Here is a 21,959-nt window from a genome sequence, read left to right as displayed (position 1 = left end):
TATATATATTTATTATATCTAAATATTTTGCTCACAGATCATTATTAACATTCTGTATATAATTCAATTTTATTTTCTCTCCCCTTTTTTTATTTTTTTTGTATATTTTTAGCTGAAAAGACGTAAAGGAAGCCCAGTGGTGTTTCTGGAGAGCTATTCCTTCAGAAATGGAGAAGACAGAAAGCTGCGGAGGCAGATATATGCAGCAGTAAGTCTGTGATAGTTTGTCCCTTTTATCAAACATTCCTGCTGTTATAATTTGTACAGCATTTGTTGTTTCTTAAACTGTTGCACTGTCCAAATACCCACACTTGCCATCTTTGCACTTGACCACTTGATTACTTATTTGACGTCTTTCCTGTATTTGGCCTAGTGTTCAAGTGAGCATGATGACCACAAGTGTATGTCGAACTTTTCATGACCTGATGACTGTGTTTCCCAATCCTGATCCTGGAGAACCCCAGCACTGCACGGTTTTGGTGTCTCTCTTATCTGACAAACACACTTTTGAGGTCTTGGAGTCTTCACTGATGAGCTGATGAGTTGAATCAGGTGTGTTTGATCAGGGAGCCATCTCAAATGTGCAGTGTTGGGCTTCTCCAGAACCAGGATTGGGAGCCACTGCCTTATGGGACACAGGTTTAGTGTGTGTGTAAAGGACGCTGTGCTTTGGCATTATTAAGACCGGGCAAAGTCTCGTTCACACACTGTCACGTACACACACTCTCAAGTGGCCAAGACTGCAAGTGTGGGTATCTGGACAGGGTCAAAGTCTTAAAAATGATCCCTAAACACATCACAGTCTTAATAATCCAGTTTAACACTTGTATGATATTGTACAAGCCCCAGGACGGTCTCATCTGACACTATCAAAAGAATTCATATGACTATAGCTTGCTATTAATTACTTGCTTTCAATAATGGATGCATTTAACATTTAATTATACAGCATCTTTACAGAGGTGTAATGTACAAGTTGCACGTAATTAATAATATTTCCTTCCTTCTGTCTTACAGGATTTTTTTGAGATAATGCTGTTCTTCTTTTTCAGGTCTGAAATATCAAGCTCAACGGCTCACTCAAGAGCCAACCCTCACAAACCTTCCTAAAAACTAAAAGAGCTATTACTGAGTCTCAGCGAATCTTGCCATGATCAGCTCTTCCCAGGTACATTTGTTTAGAATATTTTTTAATCAACATTTACTCATCAAATGCTCTGGTCTGAATCTTACTTTAAATTAACTTAATTATGTTTAATGAGCAATGTTAATTGCACAAGGAGTAAGTAGAGATTATCTTGTTTCACAGAAGAGAAGGAAGACCAAGGAAATGATTTGCTCAGGATGAGAAATGAAGATGGCCATCTTGTGCTCAAACAAACAGAAGTCCTCTGGTATGTGTGTGTTGAAGCAATGCTGTGTTATACAACATTTTATGATGATCTCTCACAGAACTGGTCATGTCAGCCTTGATTTCTTTTTATACTATTACAATTACAGCATGTTAGCAAAGTGTGACTGGACATTTTTAATATTATGTTTTTAAAAACACACCACCTGTTTTAAAAGTAGACAAGTCTCATGAAATTGGTTTAGTTTATATAAACACCAATGTACATTATTTCATTGTTTTCTAAATGTTATGTTATAAATTGTGAATTGATAGTGGATTGGTTTGAAGCCAGGCCTTACACTGCACAGACTAAAACACATTTGTGAGAGAAGTCAGGAACTTTGGAGAAAGATTCTAGAGGAAGAAAACACATTTACTGCAACAATAGATGAATTCTAGAGTCTCTGAGAACTACACATGCTAATGCAGTCTCATGAGCAAGACCTTTGCCTCTGTAACTTTTTCTTAATTCTTGCAGAATTACATTTTTATTGCAGTATTTTAATTTTTACAGATGATCTCATCAGCCAAATGAGGGGTTTTGACCAAGTGATGCTCTTGAAAGAAGTGAAAGAAGAGGATGTGGTAAATTGTCTTCAGAGAAAAAGCTTCTCAAAAGATCTTAAAGCAGCTTGAAGAATGGTAAGTGTACAGTACTACAAGGGTCATAGTTGCTCACCCTGCTAAAATCACACAGAACATAAGCTGAACTCTCTGTCCATTAAACAACTTCATCTGGATTGCTTGTTTCACTTTGAGCAGGTCTGGGATCTTAGGACTGAGAGATCCTCTGGCTGAGAAAACGCTACACCACATCAGTGCTGGATATCAACCACAAACTGTTTCCAGACACGAGAGAGGATCACGATGGGGAGATGAAACCAGTTTAGATGTGATGATGGGAATCATTATTTTCTGAAACAGTATCACATGTCTTATATGTATCACATGATCTGTATCACAGTTGACTGGATGGGACTGTGTGACTTTTAAGGACATTTCATCACTCATCTGTGTGAACTGATTTATATATGAGGTTAATGTATTTTTGATGATAATTATTTTCATTGAATCTTATTTGTCTTGATGCTACTTTATCAACTTTATAGTCTATGCTTCAATAAAATGAAAATGCTGAATATTGTGTTCTGAAGATTCTTGGTAAATACATAATTTTACTAGGTAGGCTCATATGTGTTTATTTTAGACTTGGAAAAACTACATATTAATTATTGGGATTATTTTTTATTTAAGACATAAACATTTTTGATCGGATTAATAACATCTGGGACATCAGTACACCAGAAAGTAATTTTTTTTATATTTTAGTAACAAATATGCAAATTTTTTGTGAAATAAAGGGAGTTACGAGATTAATTATTCTGCATTACAAGATGGTGCCATGGGCTTTATTGTTATAAACACTTGAGGGATAACTGAGAATGTAGCAGGAATGATCAACGTGGATCTAGTAATGCATTAAAACCAAGAGCACGCACATTACTGATGTCCAGTACCTGAGGAGCAAGAGACAGGGGTGAGAGGACATTTTTACACTGATTTTTGCTAATTAGTTATATATATATATATATATATATATATATATATATATATATATATATATAAATTAATATTCTTAGCACTGCATGAATTTGTCCTTGTGTAATAGTGAAGTATCACAATGTGTATACACTGTCCTTGATTACTGCTTTACAGTGGGGAATAGATAAAGGCAAGTTGTTGCAGGTTCATCCATTATATTTCTTGCCATTTACTTCAAAAATCAAATAAATAATCTATTATTTTCATTATTAAATCATTTCTTTCTAATTTTTCCAAGTTTCATCAGATGGCCTCACAATGTCCTGTCAAAAGGTATAATAGTCATGATGAATAGAATAGAAAACAGAGGACTGTGAAAACTGTCAGATATAAATGTGACTCAGCTCAGTTTGTTGTCCATGATGAGGAGAATACATATATGTAGGTTTTACTGCCCTGCTACCCCCAGGGGCCCAGTAGCACCCCCCGGAAGAGCCCAAAACTGTACATTTCAAATGGCTGTAAATCAGAGTCCAATTAACATATCAAAGAGAAAATGGGCAGGATTATTACTTATGCTATGCTGATAAAATAATGTTGAGCTCAGTTTTCAGAAATAAATGGAAAGCTGGCATAAAGGCATTTTAAATATTGCTCACTGTAAAATACCACATTTCAGCCTGCCTCTCAAATATATCATGGAGGTTTGCACAATGAACATATTTAGATGTCCAGTTTTCCTTAAAATAAATAATTTATTTTGTTTCGTTAATAAAAAGTTTTAAACTTCATTACCCACAAGCCTCCGTCGTTCTATCTATGCAAAGGCAACACTAGGGGGCTGTTTTTTGTAGTTCATTGAAGTTATGCTTAGGGTTAGGAATAGGATCTCGCTAAAGATGTCATTTTTCTCAAGATAGCAACACTTCATTGTTGACTTAATATATTACTAATGTGATGATAGCAGCAAAACATACTTTTCAACATGATGCGCTGTTTAATATGGGTTAAAAGATAGTCCAACCACAGACTGTCCTGAAAATTCATAGCCAATGACATCAAAGCTGAGCAGCGGTGTCACACTTCCTTATCCATGTGTGACCGACGTCTTTCGTTTTTCGGCTGAAGGGATAGATTTGGTTAACAATAGATTAAGCTTGCTACTTATTAGATTATGTTTTATTAACGTCTTCACCTTCCTCCGTTGTTCAACTTGAAAAAAATTGGGCAATATTGATGTGCACATGCCCAATATGTCTTAAATATAAGACACATTTTTAAGATTTTTATTTATTTTTTGACCAAAGACAAATATATTTACTAATCAAATGATGTGCTTCTAAAATTTACATTGTATATTACATTGTGTTTTAAAGTTAAAATTGTTCACATTTGTGTTTCTGTGATTTACCATTCTCTACCATTTGAACTCTAGGAATAAAAACAGAAATTATAAATGAATGAATGAATGAACAAATAAATACATAAAGCATAATGAACATGCATATTTTTGTAAGGATCTTCCATTATTTATTGATATGTCAAACTCATTTAAAGACAACATGCCCAAATTACTACACTGCATCCTGTCACCAAGATCGTTTTTGCCACCATAAAGAATAAAAAGGCAGTTGTGTTGTAAACATTAACTATTTTCAGTATGCAAATGAAAATGCTTTTATTAAAATACAAAACAGTAAATACAGTATGTCTTTCAGAGAACACTGGAAAAAGAAAAATTATTTTAAAAATTAAATTGACCAAAATGTTATACAACACAATGTAAATGTTTCAAACTCACAAAAAACACCATGAAGACATAAATGTCAAGTGTGCAATATCATCTATAAAACTCAATCAGCACAGCATCAAATAAACACTGATTGTCTGAACAATGGAAGACAGAGAAAGTGTTCAGGAAAACAAACACCTGCTAGCTTTGACATAACATCATGATTTCACTTCATGACTGGAGCTAGGGGATGACTGTGTATGAATATCTCCTTTACTAAAACTCTTAATTAAAGTCTAAAAAGTTTACTGTATGAAGCTTGAAAAAGAGAACAAAATGCTTTATCAATACGAAAAATACTATGTTTAACTATTGTTTTCATCACTGGTTCTGTAATGTATTCATTATGAGCTTATAATTAAAACAAAGTTACATCTTCTGCAAAAATCAAACCACTGCAAAGTCTAATCACTGATCCAGGGACCATTTCTGTGTGTGCGGGGGAAAAAGAGTTAACGAGGTGAGTCCTTGTGCATGATGGAGAACTAGCATTATCTGCAAAAAATCCTGTAAGACAGAAGGAAGGAAATATTATTAATTACGTGCAACTTGTACATTACACCTCTGTAAAGATGCTGTATAATTAAATGTTAAATGCATCCATTATTGAAAGCAAGTAATTAATAGCAAGCTATAGTCATATGAATTCTTTTGATAGTGTCAGATGAGACCGTCCTGGGGCTTGTACAATATCATACAAGTGTTAAACTGGATTATTAAGACTGTGATGTGCGACTGTGTTTAGGGATCATTTTTAAGACTTTGACCCCGTCCAGATACCCACACTTGCAGTCTTGGCCACTTGAGAGTGTGTGTACGTGACAGTGTGTGAACGAGACTTTGCCCGGTCTTAATAATGCCAAAGCACAGCGTCTTTAACACACACTAAACCTCTCCAATACTGCTCCGGAGCGCTATACAAAGCTTAGTGTATCCCATCATGCATCATGTTTTGGAATAAATCGTCAGACTTTTTGCTGAGATCTCACAAGAGGTCACGGAAAGCTGTCCAATGTACAGTATGTGAAATATTGATAATTAGATATTAAAAATCTCTGTAAACACATAAGTGTCCCATAAGGCAGTGGCTCCCAATCCTGGTCTTGGAGAAGCCCAACACTGCACATTTGAGATGTCTCCTTATTCAAACACACCTGATTCAACTCATCAGCTCATCAGTGAAGACTCCAAGACCTCAAAAGTGTGTTTGTCAGATAAGAGAGACACCAAAACCGTGCAGTGCTGGGGTTCTCCAGGATCAGGATTGGGAAACACAGTCATCAGGTCATGAAAAGTTCGACATACACTTGTGGTCATCATGCTCACTTGAACACTAGGCCAAATACAGGAAAGACGTCAAATAAGTAATCAAGTGGTCAAGTGCAAAGATGGCAAGTGTGGGTATTTGGACAGTGCAACAGTTTAAGAAACAACAAATGCTGTACAAATTATAACAGCAGGAATGTTTGATAAAAGGGACAAACTATCACAGACTTACTGCTGCAAATGTCTGCCTCCGCAGCTTTCTGTCTTCTCCATTTCTGAAGGAATAGCTCTCCAGAAACACCACTGGGCTTCCTTTACGTCTTTTCAGCTAAAAATATACAAAAAAATAAAAAAAGGGGAGAGAAAATAAAATTTAATTATATACAGAATGTTAATAATGATCTGTGAGCAAAATATTTAGATATAATAAATATATATAAATATATATTTAAATATAAACTGATATGAATGAACTGCAAAATGGAAAAATGCATGTTTTATTATTTATTTTTAATTTGATTTTTTTTTTTTTTTTGGATTTACATTAAAAGGTATTAAAAGCATGGTACAGAACACATGATTACTGTGATATCTGTCATATAAAAGCACATAAAAACACTAACATTACAGTGATACAAACAGCTGGTTTGGTGATTATTGTATTGTTGTATTGATTATTAATATACCATAGTAAAACTACAGTTACAGTTACTAATGTCCTGTTTACTGTGTTTTAACTTCACATTTCATTTATTACTATTGTAAGTGTCGTGATTACCATGATTTTACTACAAATACAACTTACATCATTGATCCTGAAATTAATAATAATATAAAACGGATCGAAGGTCTATGGCACGTCACGTGACAGATAGAGTTTAATCAGACTAATTAGCAGCTGTGTTCATTTATTTAAACGCAATGAAACTCAAAGACAGCCGCGGATGACCGATATAATACAGCGATTAAACATATGGCACTAATCTGATTAATAAATAAGACAGAATGCATTTATAAAAGGCATTAAAAGAGCGTATTTAGGACTACTCACCCAAACTGTGGAACTGATAGCAAGTATCGCGATGTGTGCTGAATGAGACTTCTTGAACGTGATTTCATAGCGATAAACATCTCATGTCCTCGTCGTGTCGAATTCTGACGCCAAAAGTTTCCCACTGAAAGCAATGAAGGTCGTAGTGCTTCGATATTCGACGCCAAGAGGCACATTTGGCGTCATAAAAGTGACGCTAGGGGCGCTTGACCATGCTTCGGTTTTTGACGCCTTTGGAGTGAGAATGGGTTGCTAATAAAGAGATTCTGATTCTGATTTAAATAATTTCAGTAAATTAATACACTTTTTTTATCATGCCCTCATATTTGAAATATTTAATAATTGTATTAAAAATTAATATTTACGTATTAATTATATCATATAACATAATGATTATATTTAATATAACAAACAAACACACACATACGCACACGCGATATATATAATTTAAAGTCAGGTTTAGATACATGGCTAATAAAGATATTTTGATTTAAATAATATTTTCAGTGAATTAAATTAATAAAATTGTATATAATGCCCCATATAGATTAAATTATTATATTTGATAATTATATTAAAATTATTAATTATAACATATATATTATAATAATATTAAATATATTATTAAACAATACAAATATATAATTAATACAGTAATAATTATGTAAATTTTAAAGTCATGTTTGGATACTTTGCTAATAAGGATATTCTGATTTAAACAAATTTAAATGAATACATTAAATGAATGGACTTTTATTGCTCTAATTAACACAAAAATCTTTAAAATGGAAAAATGCCTAAGAAGTTCTAATTCTTGCCCACGTCGCTGTTATGATTAACTAATGATTTTCCCTCGTTTTTTTTTTCAGCAGTCCCCGTGGGGCGTGGCCAATTAAATCCAGTCCAAATTCAGAATTCCAAATTCCGACTTCGGAATTTAAATTCGGAATTTTCTCTCACGGCCCCGCCAACGGTTTCAAGCTTCGACAAAAAGCTTCCGCTGCAAACTTGAGGAAAGTCTGCGGAAGAGAATGAAGCAGCGACAAGAATGAGGAGCAGAGAGATGGGAAACAGAGGAAAAACGCGCGCGCACACACACACACACACACGCGGCGCGCGCACTGACGACACCCGGTTCCATTCTTCCGCTCTTCCCTTTTCTCCACTCGGCGCCTGGCAGCACAGAAGGGCTAAGCTGGGAGCTGTAATGTCATTAAATTGCAAATGCTTTTTTTCTTCCTTGCCGACACACACTGTTTACTTATCTGGCAAAAACATATGTTGGAAGGAATCCGTTAAATTCTGCCCATTGCCTTGGGTGAAAGTGCAATAGAAACGGACCCACTGAGCACCTTCAGTTGTCTCCTTTTAGCACTTCGCCTTATCTACAAGGCTGCTTAGCAGCAAACTGGCGAGTTCAATGAAAAATGAAGATACAGCGCGAGATTAGGCGCGAGAACAGTGAGAGGTAGACAGCTCGCGGAGAGGGTCATCCTGTCGCAAATGATTTTCAACTCCCCTCCTTTTCCATCTGCATAAATGACTATTTTTAAGGCATCTCCCGCGCCTGTATATTTTTCCCACTCTGTCACACATTTAATTTCACGCCCCGTGTTCTGAATATGCTTAAATGCATATCTCCGATGCACCTTTAAGCCCACGGAAAGAGGACTTTGGGGGAGGGAGAGATGGGACGTGCCGTGGAGATGCCGAGAGGATGCTGGGAAGGGGTGGCTCGGCAAAATTAAAGATAAAATGCTGTGATTTGCACTACAAGTCTATTACTTTATGGCATTTACATAAAGTTTACCTCTGCAGTTCCGCTGCTTTTCTCTCCGAGCTCCTCCGGACCTCCTTCCCGTCGATCAGCTCGTATAAATATGTATAAATCTTTATTTGGAGGGAAAATAGAATTCTGGAATCGCAAAAGAAAGTTTGAAGGGTCGCACTTCGCTCGCTTCTCTCCACGGCGATCGTCCTAAATCTACCCACAATGCACTGGGAGAAGGACGAGCGCATCCTGGAAATAAAGTCAGTGGTCAGTTGTTTCTCACTGAGGACGTCACCTGCTTCTCAGATGTTTCTGCAGAGAGAAGAACAGGGTATAAAGACGGAGGTGAATGCAATCCCGCATTAACTGCATTGCTCTGATTGGATTTCATTGACGTGGACTGTTGACACTAAGTGCCTGGTGCAGTTTTATATGGTCGATTTATTCTCTATCTTGAAATATTGTTATTCTGAATTAATGTTTTATCATTTATTTATTTTGTTTTGTTAATGTGTAGTTTGTCAGTAGTCAATAGTTTAATAAATATATTGTTTATAATTGCCTATTTTTGGTGCATTTCCTTAAGAGAAAAATCTTGAAAAAAAAGAAACATTAATATACTTTCACCCATTACAGCCATCTTATAGGCCCAATTGAGCTGTATTTATTTATTTGTTTAATATCATGTTTTTATTTATTTATTAAATTATTTGTATTTATTGTTTGTCTATGCCAAATTTAAGGAGCTTGATCCTTCTGTTTTTAACCCAACCTGTAAAATAGCAAATAAAATACATATTAATATTAATAAATATATAAATAGTATACATAATATTGTGCTCATATTAAAATTAGGAAAAAAAAATATATTTATATTATATATATATATATATATATATATATATATATATATATATATATATATATATATATATATATATATATATATATACACACCATACACCATACCATCAGAATTTTTTATATATAATAATAATAACTTTTATTTATTGTTGCATGTTAATTTTTATTTATTTTTATGTATTTTTGTGGTAGTATTTCTTTATTCTCCTCTTTTTTTTTTCTAAATTATTATTATTATTATTATTATTATTATTATTGTCGTGCATTTAGTGAAAAGGGCACAAACGATCAACCTCAGTTTGGTGGAAACATCTGAAAGCAACCCCAATTACTCCATGCAAGCTCTGAGCAATGCTCCACAGAGCAAAGTGAGAGTTCTGCAAACTTTCTGAAGGGAAACACCGTGTTCTCTGTTCTGGAGGGAGGTCCGAGCGGACTGGCCTGCGCAGAGATTGGGTTATTCAAAGCACGCCCGCTTCTTCTTATAGTCTGTGTCGCTCCACGTTTGAATACTCTCTCTCCCTGCTTCCAAACACATGAGAAAGGCTTAGGAGACGCACGGCTTTCTCTCCACTCCTTTTTTTTATTTGCAATTAAATGCATTTCAAATGGAACAACTCTACAGAAAGCAATTTCGATAAGAGAAGAAAAAGCCATTGCTTTCCCCCACCTCCATTGTTGCGATTTTTGCATTTCAGCCGCATTCTGTTACGTGAAATTGCACAATCGAAAGCATATCTCGACAGTGGATGTGCCTCCAAAATTTAATAGTGCCATATTGAAAATTAAATTGCATCTTAGGAATCATTTAAGCCCTTTTCTCGTGTTCTCGCACGCGCACTTTTGCTTTTGGCTTTTGACTAGCGACAAAGGTCCTAATTGTATTTCGCTAAAACTGAAACGATATATTTCCTTTTTATTTTCTGACTCGCCCTGCCCAAGTTTTTTTTCCTCCTCAGAAGCATGCGATAAAATAAGGATATTAGAATTAGTGCCATCTGGTCACGTCGCGCTCCTCGCGCATTGTGTTGCGTTTTGTGCGCGAAGCATGCACCGCTGCGAACAATCTCCTCCCCAATTGGCGCATCTTTGAAGGATTTCTGAAGCACTGTAAATAGCTCCAAGCCCTCTCTTACAAGGTTTACCCCCGGAGCACTTTGTAACTTATCGCCCTTGCCTTGTGCCTCCTCTATGGCTGGCATTATGCTAAAATGTAAATCGCTAAGCTGCCAGAGATGTGGGTGTCACCATGGAGCAAGGCGAGCGAATAGTGTGTGGATTTCTTGGAGCCGTCGTAAAAGGTTCAGTTAAGCTACACAGTCAGGAATCGCCCCCTTCCATGTCCAAGAAATGTGATTTGAGTGCTGCTGATTTCGCATTAACTTTCAGGGAAACATACAGCTGTGTATCCTGAAATGTGTGCGTGTGTGATTCGCTGCTGTAAAGGCCCACACATCTTGCTTCGTGCTTTTAACAACACAAAATCGTTGAAGCTATTTTATAAGGAAATGTCTATGCTAAATTTGAATTTGATGTACTGTATATATATATATATATATATGAAAGCAAACCAAATTAATATTATTGTTAATAAATTGTTCATGATATTGTATTCACGTTAAGATTATCTATACTATATATATATATATATATATATATATATATATATATATACCACTGTGAATTTTTATTTATTTATCTTTCTGTGTCAAAATGTTCTAAATGGAATATATTGTTTGAATAAATGACATTCAAGTACACATGTATCTAAATCAAGTTGACTATAGTTAGAGAAAAATGATCAGATTTGGGCCACTGAGTGTCAATCCTAAAAGAAAAGTGTAAGAGAGTTTTGCTGCCCTCTAGAGGTTGTGTCAAAAAAATCCTGAAATCCCTCCTAAATGATCAGTTTTACTAGTGTGTCAGAGCAGTATACTAACTCTTACTGTTTCTGTAGTAGCCTACACATAACTTCAACAAAACCGACAGACAAAATAGCCTATAACTTCTAAAGTATTTTTGTTGTTGTTGTTGTTAAATCATACTAACATTATAAGTGAACCTCGGAGAACATTATAAAAAATGCAGTTCATGACCCCTTTAAACTAAACTGAATGCATGCAAAGTTGTAGCATGCATTAATGCATTAATGTTGAACGTTTAACTTTAATACTCTATTGATCAAAAGATTATTAAAAATGTAATTGTGGGCTCACCTTCTGCAGTTTTTTACAGAGGAGTTGTTGACTAATGATCTGAAAGGAATGTAATAGAACAACAGTCAGTGTAATCAACTTTTTATTCAATCTAAAATGTATGAATTAAAAAATAAACAAAAAATAACATTTTATAATTAAAAGAAATAAAATAAACATTTATAAATAAACATTATAATAACTAAAAACATTATTACTACTACTAAAACCAAGATGGCGGCGCGGTTGGACACATCAGCCATTCAGGGTCGTGAAAACGGTGCAAAGACTGGAACATGTTTAAAGAGTCAGCCAGCTACAACAACCACACAGACCTGCAGGAGTACACTGAAACTGTGACTGCTTATGTGATGTGACATTCACCAAGACCATCACCACACGTGCAAACCAGAAGCTGTGGATGACAGCAGAGGTTCATAGGCTGCTAATGACCAGAGATGAAGCATTCAGATCAGGAGATAAAGCAGCCCTCAAAACAGCAGGAGCCAATCTGTCCTGTGGCATCAAAAATGCAAAACGGTCATATTCTCAAAAAAGAACAACAATCAGTTCACAGACAGCAGAGACACACGGAGCCTGAGGCAAGCCATTCAGGCCATTACTGAGTTCAAGCCCCCGCCACAGGCCTGTGATGTGGACACATCCCTCCCGGATGAACTCAAACACTTATATTCACGGTTTGACATGACACACCTGCACAAAAACTGCACATACCTCCCAACACACAGGAATTATATCTGTCTCCAGCCAATATAAGGAAGACCCTATCTAGGATTAACCCACGCAAGGCTGTGGGTCCTGGAGACATACCTGGCTGTGTACAGTAAGACTGTGCTGCACTGCAGACAGATGTCCTAACAGATATCTTCAACACCTCGCTGAGCCAAGCAGTCGTCCCCACATGTCTCAAATCCACAGCAAATACAGGTACAAAATAAATCACCTGTGCCTGTCTAAACGACTACCGTCCCATAGCACTGACTCCAATCATAATGAAGTGCTTTGAGAGGTAAGTCATGCACAACATCAAAACCAGCCTCCCCAACACTCTCAATCCACTCCAGTTTGCATATCGTCTAAACCACTCTTCCACTCTCACCCAACAAGAAAATAAAGACTTATGTTAGAATGCCGTTCATCGACCTCAGCTCATCATTCAACACAATAATCCCACAACAGCTCAGTAATACACTAAACTTGCTAGGCCTAAATATCTCCCTCTGTAATTGGATCCTGGACTTTCTAATAGAAAGACCTCAGTCAATCCGTGTCGGCCACAACACCTTGAGCGCTACTGAGCACAGGTGCCCCACAAGGCTCTGTGCGAAGCCCGCTGCTCTTCACGCTGCTGACCACAAGTCAGACTGTCCCGAGCAAGCCCAGATTATTTCAGCAGTGCATCTTGCTGTCATCTCTCTGTTTTAATTGCAAAATCCTTCAGAGGCAACCCAGTGGAGTCTTCAGTGTATATCACCGCATGCACAACAATGAGCTCTGCAGATGTGAGCGAGCCATTAGCTGAGACGCAATGTGTCATAATGCTAGTCAAATGGGCAGACCAATCCATGCTACATTTTAAAACATTTTGCATTTTCTTCTATAAAGCCTTGTGCTTTTGAAATGAAACTGAAGTGCTCTCAATTACAATCTGAAAAGGCAGGCTTTCTGTGAAACGACACATTAGGTTCCCTAAAACGTGTGTTGTACGGAGCCCTCTCTAATGGCCATTAGCAGAATCGATGCATTTTTCCATCAACATAATAATACGCCTGTTGCTTGTTTGTTACACAGAATTAAGCATCACCTTCATCTGGACATCTCTTTGAAATGCTATTAATTGAGAATTTCTTATTGTCGCCACTTCAAACGATAAACGCCGTCCTCAGTGCTAACTATATTTTTCATTTCTAAAACAATAGCGTTTTCACAGAGGCTTCAGAGAAGTGCTCTTTATCGGGTCAGACCACATTGTACAGTGACAAAATGATGGGGAAAAGAATGGTAAGCATACTCTACGCTAGTGCAATTAGCTGCTGAAGAATTAACACAACTTAAATGAGTCCCATTTAGGTTCAGCATTAGCCGGCCATCCTCAAAACACAAATACTGTAACACAAGAAGAGAGAAATAATGAAAAAACCGATGTAGACACACGCCAGCTCTACCACGAGAAACTTAAACAGTATAAGAACTTCCTAAGAAGGAAAAATAAATTAAATATACAAAATCAGCTAAAAGTAATAGAAATCTTTAAAACCAAAATGTTTCTGGGAATATTGGAACACACTAAACCATTCTTACCATGAAGCAGGGGCGGATCTACCGGGGTGGCATAGGCAAATGCCACCCTAAAAGAAAGCCTTGGCACCCCTGCTGCCACCCCAGTTGGCAGCAACGAATTAAAGGTTATGGCCAATTTGAAAATTTATGAGCGCGAATCTTTCATGATTCGTGATCCCCCTCCGAACTCCCGAACTGACTCAAATGATTCGCGATCCCGCTACGAACTCCCGAACTGACTCAAATGATTCGAGAACCCGCTCCGAACTCCCAAACTGATTCAAATGATTCGCGATCCCCATAACTGACTCAAATGATTCGCGATCCCCCTCCGAACTCCCGAACTGACTCAAATGATTCGCGATCCCCCTCCGAACTCCCAAACTGACTCAAATGATTCTCGATCCCCAAACTGATTCAAATGATTCGCGATCCCCAAACTGACTCAAATGATTCGCGAACCCGCTTTGAACTCCCGAACTGACTCAAATGATTCGCGAACCCGCTCCGAACTCCGAACAGACTCAAATGATTTGCGAACCCGCTCCAAACTCTGACATATATTCAGATATAAATGTAATTTTAAAAATAAATCAATCATTTTCGATTTTCAAATATTGCACCGGTCAAACATAGTCTATTTTGCCATCATTAGGCTACTGTTGACGGTGTCCTTTATCAGTAGGCTTTATATTTATGCTCAACATGAAGTATAGATATTGTTGTCGTGAAGACAAGATCCTGGTCTGAGACATAATAAAGTTATAGCCACAGGTAAATGTCCAGAGATACAATTATGATTTGTAAATAATACAATTACAGTAACTTGTTGTGTACTGTGAAATAAACTGTGAAATAAATAAATAAAAAAAGAGTATGCTATACTTCAAGTATTGGCATACTTGATATGCTATACTTCCTATTAGCTAATAATAATAGTTTATTAATAAACACAGAAACTCTGGTTACAACTCACCAAAATAAAAGTTTGGTCTAACTCAAAGAAATTGCACAGTAAAATATATTTAAAATATATACTAAAACATTATTTTAAAGGAATATCACACAAGTTTTCATAGAAGTTTTAATTTAGGCTTGCCAAAACAATAACACCATATTTTTCAAAAACAATTTCTAAAAGTACATTTGTATTTGTGCCTATAATGTTTATGTATTTATTATTATTGTCAGCTAATAAAAGCTATGCTTCAGGGACTATATTCATATAACATCTAAGGTTAAATGTAGCTCTTGACTGGTTGAGTTAGATGATGATTAACACTAAACAGAAGAAAATCAGTTGAGTCTCCCCAGCTGGAAATGTCATTGGCTGTTAAAATCTTGTGTTTCTTATAATAAATCAACATATTGATAACACTGAACCTGTTATAACGCTTTTAATTACATGTCAATGCATACTGTATGCATTAGTGAGTGTGGTGGCGTTTATTCCTTTTATGAACTGTTTCAAATGCAAGACATTGATTGCATGAGATTAAGTTTGTAAATGCAGCCTGTGCCCTTTTGTAGTGTGCACATATATTTATCATCAAACTGTGATAACTGTGACTAAATTCAGTAGATATAAGTCTGCCATGTGCTGCCATTGTCTCTTTATTAGAATTTATTATTAGTACTTTCGTTTTACTGTATACAGATATATAGACTCTGTATGCAATATACTTCTATTCTTCTATTCTTAAGTATATTTGTGTTACATTTATATATATATATATAATAATATGTTTCTATGCTTTGGGAATATAAAGATACTTTTTTTTACCATGCAATTAAGCTACTTAAATCTTGAATCTCTCTCTATATAATCAAATACTATTTTGGTCCAGATTTCAAATGTTGAGTGTGAAACCAACCAACAAACAAATAAAATGCATTCATAATTCACAGTTTTATTGTATTTTATTTTTTCAAATAAAATTACAGTAATGCTTAAAAAAAATTAATTGCATGTACAATGTTGCTTTTAGTTTTTTTAAATACAAAATTGCATTAATTAATTATTTTTTAAATATATATATTTTGTACAGTTCAGTAAACCGCTAATTTTCCTCTTATTCACTAAAAGAGTTCTGCAGCGCCACCATGTGTTCATAATGTGATGATGTCTCTCCTACTAAACCTTCATGCGCCACTGTAATGACGTACATCTTTTCCTTTCAGTCTGGATGAGTATAACCGTCTGGTGACCCTGTGTAACGGGACCAACAAACACTTAGTCATGTTTAACTCACTCTCAGATCTCTCTTGTGTTCTTTCTTCCATGCAGGAACGCACTGGAAGGATACGACAAGCCCTGGTTCCCTATTTCCCACCTGTGACCTACGAGGAGATCTACATCACATCTGAACAGATGGGCTACTCCTACGCCCTTGAACTTGAAGGTAACAAACATACTGTCAATGCATATATTCTAGGAATAATTTACCTCCGAAAATGCTAATTCTATCAGTACTTACCCATATTTTGAACACTCCACGACTGTCAAGCTCCAGATAAGACTAAAAACATCATAAAGGCACAGCAACATTGGCCACTTTGAACTGTTGTTGCATGTATAAGTAGTGATGTACCAAAATAATGCTGTTTTTAATAATCAATTCATTAGTCACTCTTTTAATAATCAACACTGAGTTGCATATAAACATTTAAAATGTGCATAAGGCAGTTTTTAATGAATGTTAGCATTTCACCAAAGTTTTGATGACATTATCATGTTTTATTTATCATTTATCAACTTCTTTTTGGAATGTAAACATTTAAATGGTGGCTAAAACAAGTTTTCATGACAGATTAATTCAGAGATGTATTGATGAAGACAACTGCAGATTAAGTAAAAATAAAATGAATATGTAATATATTTAGCTGAATGTACTGAATGGCTCCTGAAGTAAATGCAACATTAGGTTATTTCGTGTTGTAGCTAGTAACGAGAAATAGACGATGGGTTCTGAAGAGCACGGCACATTTAAAGAGCGTTAAAACACCATCAAATGTTTGCATTTCGAGATACATTTACAGAAATCTCAGACTTCGTTTCAAATACCAAGTTTACTGACATTATCGGATGGCAAGTCCAAATGATTGATTACAAGAGAAATCGATATAGTCTAGCATTCACACAATTTAAATGTTTGGTTTGTGTCTTCTTTGGCCCGAGTTTTAATTGCATTCAGGGTTGCCAGGTTTTCACAACAAAACCCGTCCAATTCCTAGTGATTTTACATTCAACACAGAAGCTCTGAATCTTGTATAAAAAAAATTAAAAAAAACACACATTTCACATTGAAGCACTGTATCGGATTCTTTTTGAGAAAAGCACGTGATCTATGACAGAGACTAGTCCTAATAAAGTTCTTATGCTATTAATATAAGAATTATGCTTTATGCATTTTGGTAAACGGTTTTCAAATGTATTCGGAACAGATCCGTATTAATGCTATCATGCAAGCTTCTGTCACGAGATTAAAAATTATAAATCAATAAAATCCAGATTTTAGGCACAACATCGGTATCGGCCGATAAAAGCTTAAAATGACCATCATCGGTATCGGCCGATATGAATATTTCTGCCGATGAGCCAAACCGATATTCTCCAAGTGAAATAATTGACCTGTTTTTCAGATGTGAATGTCTGTCTACATTTGTAAAATAATACATTTATGGTAGAATCAGTACAGAAGAGATACATGGATTTCTCTTCAGTAAAATTAAAGTTTAAATATATCAGTATATATTTGTATATATATATCGATATCGGTATCGGCCAAAATTATTTTGAAAATATCGGCATATCGAATATCGGCCAAAATCCAATATCGTGCATCCCTAATATGTAGTCAAAAATTCTGTGTTCCACATAAAAATGACACGATATGGGTTTGGACCAACATAAGGGTGAATAAGAAAAATGACAGAATTTTAGATTAACAATGAAACAAAACTGGAATTTCAGTCTGTTCTCAGACTTTTATGTTCGACTGTATGGGAGTAAATACTGATTTTTAGGGTGAATTATCCCTGTAAATGTAAATAAATAATTTCCTGAAATCTGTTAAACAAGTTAAACAATCACAACACTTATTTGATCAATTTGATTTTATGTTAGAGAAAAAAAATAAAATAAGGAAAAAGGCCAAATAAGTTTAGTTTGATTCACCTGCTCACAAATCTTTACAAACAGAAACAGAGAATACACAGTAAATATATTTAAAAACGTTTACACATCAAACTTTCTTTAATAGACTAATGCAAATGTGAAAAGCAATTTATTCATGGTAAATGTAATGAGAAACAATGAGAATTCTGCCTTTTACAATGAAACTGATGAAAGACCTTCAAATGAAGCTTGTGTAACAAATCTTCAGTATTTTCTTTGAAAACTGTAAAACGTCACTTGACCATTTCTCAATAAAATCTTAACATTTGAGTCAAGACTGAACTCAAAATGACTAAAGCTTGATAAATCTTGTCCTTATACTGGGTTTTTTTCTATAATTGCTTATTTTTAAATTGTGCCCGGATTATAATACTGCTATAATTCAGCTTTGTTTTCCCTTATATATATCTCTAATAAAAACAAAGATCATTGCACATCTTAATATCAAAGTGCATTACATTACATTCTTAAACAAATTTGGGCTAAAAGCAGTAAATTATCTCATGAAGCATCATAAAAATGTAAAAAGTGCTAAAACATGTCTCTCTCTGTGTGTGTGTGTGTGTGTGTGTGTATACACACACACACACACACACATATATATACACAGTACAGACCAAAGTTTGGACACACCTTCTCATTCAAAGAGTTTTCTTTATTTGCATGACTATGAAAATTGTAGCTTCACACTGAAGGCATCAAAACTATGAATTAACACATGTGGAATTATATATGGAATTATATACATAACAAAAAAGTGAAACAAATGAAATATGTCATATTGTAGGTTCTTCAAAGTAGCCACCTTTTGCTTTGATTACTGCTTTGCACACTCTTGGCATTCTCTTGATGAGCTTCAAGAGGTAGTCACCTGAAATGGTCTTCCAACAGTCTTGAAGGAGTTCCCCGAGAGATGCTTAGCACTTGTTGGCCCTTTTGCCTTCTGTGTGCGGTCCAGCTCACCCCTAAACCATCTGGATTGGGTTCAGGTCCGGTGACTGTGGAGGTCAGGTCATCTGGCGAAGCTCCCCATCACTCTCCTTCTTGCTCAAATAGCCCTTGATGCCTTCAGTGTGACGCTACAATTTTCATAGTCATGAAAATAAAGAAAACTCTTTGAATGAGAAGGAGTGTCCAAACTTTTGGTCTGTATATATAGAGGTGCTGGTCATATAATTTGAATCTCATCAAAAAGTTTATTTATTTCACTAAATCCATTCAAAAATGAAACTTGTATATTATATTTATTCATTACACACAGACTGATATATGTAAAATGTTTATTTATTTTAATGTTGATGATTATAACTGACAACTTAGGAAAATCCCAAATTCAGAATCTCAGAAAATTAGAATATTGTGAAAAGGTTCAATATTGAAGACACCTGGTGCCACACTCTAATCAGCTAATTAACTCAAAACACCTGCAAAGCCTTTAAATGGTCTCTCAGTCTAGTCCTGTAGACTACACAATCATGGAGAAGACTGCTGACATGACAGTTGTCCAAAAGACGACCACTGACACCTTGCACAAGGAGGGCAAGACACAAAAGGTCATTGCAAAAAAGGATGGCTGTTCACAGAGCTCTGTGTCCAAGCACATTAATAGAGAGGCGAAGGGAAGGAAAAGATGTGGTAGAAAAAGTGTACAAGCAATAGGGATAACCAAACCCTGGAGAGGATTGTGAAACTAAACCCATTCAAAAATGTGGGGGAGATTCACAAAAAGTGGACTGCAGCTGGAGTCAGTGCTTCAAGAACCACTGAGCACAAACGTATGCAAGACATGGGTTTCAGCTTCGCATTCCTTGTGTCAAACCACTCTTGAACAACAGACAGCGTCAGAAGCATCTTCAAAAAGGGCTGGACTGCTGCTGAGTGGTCCACAGTTATGTTCTCTGATGAAAGTAAATTTAGCATTTCCTTTGAATATCAGGGTCCCAGAGTCTGGAGGAAGAGAGGAGAGGCACACAATCCACGTTGCTTGAGGTCCAGTGTCAAGTTTCCACAGTCAGTGATGGTTTGGGGTGCCATGTCATCTGCTGGTGTTGGTCCACTGTGTTTTCTGAGGTCAAAGGTCAACACAGCCGTATACCAGGAAGTTTTAGAGCACTTCATGCTTCGTGCTGCTGACCTTAACCCCAGAGAAAATCAACCTCTTGATGATATTCTAATTATATGACCAGCACCTGTATATTGATAACAAAGACATGTTTTCAAAAAATAAGAAAAAGTAAATTTCTTATCCAGCAATACATTGCCTCTTTCCCTTTTAAACTGATAAATCTAACAAAATTTACTAAGGCATTTTATTAGCATTTTTAAAAAGAAACTATTTGTAAATGGGGTAAGAAAAGCAAACATCTCAATATATATTCTGTGAAAACAATGTTTCTTCTCAATTAAATACTCTTGATTAAAGAATATATATATATATAGTTGCAAAAATATGTTGAATATGATTTTTGCACAGTAAGTGTACATATTAATAAGACAAATACTGAAAAGTGCAAAATAAAAAAAAAAACAACAGCATAAAAGCATTGCAGGATTTGTAAAGGAAACCCTGCGGAAAATAAGTAACACTATAAAAATAACCTTCATAATAAATCAGTCAGCCTTTAAAAAAAACATGATTAAAAAGATACAGTATCACAAATCTATATTTCTTTCCATGGAATGGCATTATTGTTTACAATCATCCATCTTCTACATATTCCCAAAAATATTCCCACAAAGTACACTTCTGCAAATTAAAGACTAACTGTGCAAATGATTTTTTATATATATTACACAGGGGCACAGAATCTGAATCTCCTACTGAAACTCTTTGAAGGGATGAAAACTCGATTTCACTAACATAATACTGAGAATCATATTTCAATAGCTGTAACATGCTTTTAAAGAAGTTTCTTCTGCGCGAATAGGCTGCATCTAGTTGATCAATAATACAGTAACATTTTTGAAACATTATTATGATTTAAAATAGCAGTTTTCTATGTGAATATATTTTAAACTGTAATTTATTTCTGTGATGCGCAGCTAGGGAAACAATTTTGATTATTATCAATGTTGAGAACAGTTGTGCTGCACAATATTTTTGTGAAAACTGTGATACATATTATTTTTCAGGATTCTTTGATGAATAGAACGTTCAAAAGAACAGCATTTATTTGAAATAGAAATCTTGTGTAACATTATAAATGTCTTAACTGTCACTTTTGATCAATTTAATGCATCTTTGATGAATAACAGTATTAATTCATAAAAATGAAAAAAAAAAACTGACCCTAAACATTTAAACGGTAGTGTGTGTTTAACCACATTTAAACAATTATATAAAGACTCGCTAGTGTTGCATAAATGATCGCAGTAATAATGTGTTAATATTATATGAAATAATGACATATTATGTGCATGAGAACTAAATGAGATGCAGATTAATTTATTTTCCCTAATTTCTCAGATCTAATTCAGATTCGAATGAGTCTGGATATTCTCTTCCATTTTCAAGAAAACAACACCTACATGGAAATGTCCAAAATATGTGTGAGATGAATACATAAGAGCTTAATCTGCAGAATATAAAAGATACATGTGTTGCAGT

General features: G+C 35.3%; 1 long non-coding RNA gene across 1 annotated transcript; it reads left to right on the top strand.

Moving 5' to 3' along the window:
* The first annotated feature begins 1,071 nt into the window (after positions 1-1,071).
* LOC128020257 (uncharacterized) lies at positions 1,072-1,958 on the top strand. The gene is made up of 3 exons (XR_008185316.1): positions 1,072-1,168; positions 1,310-1,394; positions 1,908-1,958. It is a non-coding gene; the product is annotated as an uncharacterized LOC128020257 (long non-coding RNA).
* Positions 1,959-21,959: the final 20,001 nt, after the last annotated feature.

The sequence above is a fragment of the Carassius gibelio genome, chromosome A9 (assembly GCF_023724105.1).
Source record: "Carassius gibelio isolate Cgi1373 ecotype wild population from Czech Republic chromosome A9, carGib1.2-hapl.c, whole genome shotgun sequence".
NCBI lineage: Eukaryota > Metazoa > Chordata > Actinopteri > Cypriniformes > Cyprinidae > Carassius > Carassius gibelio.
Note: the sequence above shows the minus strand (reverse complement) of the source record. Positions and strands in the feature narration are given on the sequence as shown.